This window comes from Sinocyclocheilus anshuiensis, unplaced genomic scaffold, assembly GCF_001515605.1.
Source record: "Sinocyclocheilus anshuiensis isolate Anshui unplaced genomic scaffold, SAMN03320099.WGS_v1.1 scaffold3835, whole genome shotgun sequence".
NCBI classification, from domain to species: Eukaryota; Metazoa; Chordata; class Actinopteri; order Cypriniformes; family Cyprinidae; genus Sinocyclocheilus; species Sinocyclocheilus anshuiensis.
The window spans coordinates 16,138-21,614 of NW_015556066.1; positions in this window are offsets into that span (position 1 = coordinate 16,138).

Sequence of the window (5,477 nt, forward strand, 5' to 3'; positions counted from 1 at the left end):
AAGAGAGAGAGAAATATTTCCAGTACAACTGTGTATGAAGGAAATATTTCAGTGACCTACAAGTGATTTGTTGTATTTATATATTTACCTATTTATCTGTTGTAAACAAATATATTTTTGTGTGGTGTATCTGCTATATCTAGCATAGCTGCGTCAGAAGATCAGAGATGTAATTTTGACAACCAGTTCTGGAGGAAATATTTATCTACTTATTTACTTAATAATAATGTGAAGAATAAGCCAGGTATTAAATGATGTTGTTTGTCATTAACTGGCTATTTGTGTTTTCTGGAAACAGTTTACTACATAATGTATAACACTAGATCCAAAGCTGCCAGTAGCTGCATTTCCATTACCCTTCAAATTGCGCAAATTGAAATTGAAAATTGAAAATACGCCTAATGGAAACGTGTCAATTTTGCAAAAACGCCCATATATCGCAAAAAAAGTTTTTACAATCGCATGAGGTGGTTTTTCAGGCAATTTGAAAAAGGAATATTTCACAAAACTGCAATGGAAACGGGTTTTTTTCGCATTTACAGGTCACATGGCGTTTGTAAAAAGTCATATGATCATTCCTCAATGTAATATAACCTCCAAGAAACACTTCATATGTGGCTGTATGTCAAGTATAATGGGCTTTCCCTGCCAGTAATACTTAGACTATTTACACTGCACATGTCTGCGGCGCGTTCTGATCGCGGTCACTCTAGTCAATGCTTGTGTTACCAGTCGCGCCCCGGCTCTCCGCGCTGCTTCTGTCAAGATACACGCATACGCCTCCTTCGATTAAATATAATGGCTAGTGTAGCCAAAATCTGTCAAAATCCCATTAAAATCCGTTGCCATGACTTATCGCGAGACGAAAAAATTAAGTTTTAGTCGCATAACATCGGTTAATGGAAACACCATCTTTTCACAATACTTTTTTATCGACATTTATAAAATATCGCCAAAGTTTTGCACAAATCTATAATGGAAACGTGCTAGTGTGATAGACACATGCTCATAGTAAAAGACAAAGAACATACATGCACAGTAAATCTTTTTAACTTTATTATTTTTAATGTAATGTATCTTGATTTTTTTCCACAGGTACCTGGCCACTGGAGATTCCTTCAGAACAATTGCCTTCAGTCACCGTGTTGACCGACTTTGGGGACCCCTGATTTAAAACAAGAAAGTCTTACCACAAGAATCCAATGCACCCCTGGTGTTGAATGGACACAACCAGATGTCATCATTTGGGATGGTCATCTAAAGACGTAGAAACCACTTTATGTATTTTCATTATAAATGAGCAGTGAGTCAGCTGATACATTTTCCACTTTATGTATTTTCGTTATAAATGAGCAATGGGTCAGCTGATACTAGGGCTGTGTATTGGCAAAAATCTGGCGTAAATGGTGAATGGACGATACTTCTGGAGATATGTTGATGAAGGAATACTTGAGCTGTACTGATGAGTACAGTTCTATTGATCCAACCAGAAAATATTTATAACATGCTACATCTACAGCTGCAGGTGCAGGTTCCCTCAGAGACGAGGGAAGGCAGGTGAAACTTTATTAAATAACAATAACAACCAAAAAAAAAAAAAACAGGGGCCAGGGAAATACACAGAAGGCTAATACGCAAACAAAGAACAATGAAGGGCAAATTACCAGGAAAGCTGAGCAAGGAGCCAGGGCAGTGCTGAAACCCAAGGTGGAGCAGGCAGAACTGGAGACCACCAGCACAGAACAGAGAAAGCAGGAAACAACCAAGGTGAAACAGATTGAACAAGAAACCACCAAGCTGGAGCAGGTGGAGCTGGAGACCAGAAGGGAGTCGGTCGGGTTTCGGCTCCAACATGGCCACCGGAGCTGATCGCGGCCACTCTAGTCAACACTTGTGTTACCAGTCGCGCCACGGCACGTCCCAGAAGCTGCTCTCCATGCTGCTTCTGTCAAGATTCACGCATACGCCTCCTTCGATTAAATATAATGGCTAGTGTAGCCAAAATCCGTCAAAATCCCATCAAAATCTGTTGCCATGACTTATCGTGAGTGGAAAAAATGATGTTTTAGTCGCATAACATTGGTTAATGGAAACGCCATCATTTCGCAATACTTTATCGACATTTATAAAATATTGCTAAAGTTTTGCACTAACCTGTAATGGAAACACGCCTAATGATTCAATTCAATTCAAGTTTATTTGTACAGCGCTTTTCACGATACAAATCGTTGCAAAGCAGCTTCACGGAAAGCTGAGCAAGGAGCCAGGGCAGTGCTGAAAACCAAGGTGGAGCAGGCAGAACTGGAGACCACCAGCACAGAACAGAGAAAGCAGGAAACAACCAAGGTGAAACAGATTGAACAAGAAACCACCAAGCTGGAGCAGGTGGAGCTGGAGACCAGAAGGGAGTCGGTGGAACATGAAAGCATGACAGAGCTGGCAGAGCTAGATCAAAGGCTCAGAGAGTTTATCAAGTCAATGGCCATGACAGGAAACGTAAGCCCAATCCCAATTCTATGTTATACCCCTTCACCCACGCCTACTCCTTCCCCTTGTCCCTTGAAACAGAGTGTCAAGGGGTAGGGGTGAAAATATTCCCATAAGAAATGGGACACCACTACTATGCCATTACACATCATCTTACGTCGTCTAGCTTCCATGGTCTGTCTGAATACTGGTGTGCATTAGAGCCATTTAATTACCAATCTGTATTAATGCTCTGCTTATATTGACACACAAGTTTCTACAATATTTAGTGGTATCTTATCAGTGTTGACTGTCAGTTAATATACATATGGCAGAAATGTAAAGAAAAATCAATTAAAGAAGTAGTCAAACAGACGATGAACACTATTAACAGCAATTATTATATGATGCAATGGGACACCACTACTATGCCATTACACATCATCTTACGTCGTCTAGCTTCCATGGTCTGTCTGAATACTGGTGTGCATTAGAGCCATTTAATTACCAATCTGTATTAATGCTCTGCTTATATTGACACACACACAAACACGTATTGGAGATCGCGCACACACAAACATCAGGAGCAAAGAAACTTGTCAACGCTGACTTTTAAAAAAAAAAGTTTCAATATTGAATTGCTACATTATATTTTCCAGCAACGAGAGGATAAAATCGCTGTTTTTGAGGTGAACTCCCTCATTGAAAAGAGAGATGCAACTTCTGACAGCCTCATCTCTGTCTCTCAAATTGGTCATATTTGAGAAGACGGTTTAGCAATTTCTAATTATTGGGGGAACTAGTCCCCCTCAATGTCTATGGTGGTTATCGCCCTGATCAGACATGAAAATATGTTGTGGCACTATCATGCAGTCAGTTAATGGTTTAATGTTAGCAAACTTTAGCATTTTTTTTTGTGACTGTAAATATGAACACACGATTGAATGTAGCATAAAACAAAGTATTACTTTTCATTAAAATCTTTTTTAATGCCAAAAATTCTTACATTCATGGTGTTCGCTCGGGCAGCCATGTTGCCGCTGTAGCCGGTTTATGCGGATAATTCTCATACCCCTTCGTTTGAAGTGTGATCTCGAAAAATCTTAATTTGAAGGGCTATCTGGACAGTGGGATGACCTCCGGAAACCTCAGTGTATGGAGAGAGGCAGAGTCTCAGAGCACAGTCTATGTACTGTAGAGGCTCATTTAGCCCACAACGCAGGTCTTAAAAGTGATTTCTTTCCAGTCCAGACAGTTAGCCAAGGTGCAAAACTCAACTCTATAGTCCTCTGTAGAGACTGAACCTTGTTGGAGTGACAATAGTTTCTCTACTGGATGCATATTGTTTTTAAGTCTGGTGTTCTGTAATGCCGGGTGCTCTCAGAGACGAGGGAAGGCAGGATCCATATGGAGGTGAAACTTTATTAAATAATAACAATAACAACCAAAATAAACAAAACATGCAAAAACCAGGAGACCAGGGATCAGAGCTGAGAACACTGATGAAACACTAGACACTGAACAAGGGAAACACTAATAGGCAAACAAAGAAACACCTGGGAACAATAAAGGGCAAACATTAACAGAAAAATTACAAACCACACCAGCCGGGAAGTAAGTTAAAAGTCTTTACACAAGACAGGTAACAACTGCACACATCCTACTGCATTAGTCCATGTCCTGCAAACATAAACTACAAACCAGCCAGATCTGCCTAGCTCATTTTCACGATGGATGACTTTACCAGTATCTTCTCAAGTGTGTTGATTAAAGATGTTGCTGTACTATCGATAAGCTCACACTAGAGCAGACTTCAAGCGAACGAGAGGAAATTGCTTAGCTGTCAGTTTAGTCTGAACTCTGAGAGCTCAGCGCCACTTTTTATCACAGTGTATTCCTTCTTTAGCTTTGCATAGTTCCTTCAAACCATATCAGTTGACATTATGACACGGTGGTTAATTATGGGAATAGATGTGTTAAATGGTTTTAACCATGCTTTAATGTAAGAACATTTTTCTTTGAATGTACTGTCTTAGGTTTCTGCCAGTCATAGCATGAAGCACTGAGACCTTCCACACTGTTAAACTGGTAGCAAATTATGACAACACAGAGTTCAAGCTCACAATAGACTTTATATGCAACCACATCTCCTCCTGAGGAGCAAAGGACTTTAAAAGCAGAACGCTTGAATACACAACCACTGACCCAGAAACCCTGTGTCTTGTTTTAAAGCCTCAAACAAAGGCAGAGGTGGAAGTGAAGGGAGATTCTGATGAGAAATACATTTGCTGAAATGCTTCAGATGTTTGAAGATAAAAAGCCTGGAGTCCTGGAATAGGCCGTGGTGCTTCACATCAGCCTAAGTGCTCCTCTAAACCAGAGAGAAGGCCTGGAGCGTCGACATGTGATGTTGACTTTACAGCAGCAGTTCACGTGAACAAACACGGCAATATGATTTGAGACGGATTTTACTGGGATTCATTTTCTATGATCCAACAACTGAAACTTCATCCTCACAACTACAATTTTACACATTTACTTTAAGGTCCGCAGCCTTTCACTGATCTCGAGACATAAACCTCATGAAAAAATACTATAGTAATTTACAGTAAATACTACAGTGTTTTGAGCCATACTATAGTAAAGTGCATTATACTGTATATATTATAGTATTTACTACACTTTGTATACGAATGCTACAGCATACTGTAGTATTTACTATAGTGAACTGATGAACTGTAAAAAAAAATACTGTAGTATACTTTAGTTTTTACTACAGTAAACTGTAGTGTATTGTAATATAATATACCCTATAGTTGTAGAAAACTTTTTTTTAGAAAAGTTGTAGAAAATTTGTTTATATTGCTTTATTTGTTATATTACCACAGCAACTATAGAATTACCACAACAAATTAATTCAAGTACTTTACTATAGTATGGTTCAAAAGCACTATAGTATTTACTATAAATTACTATAGTATTTTTTCATGTGGGATAAACCTCATGAATCC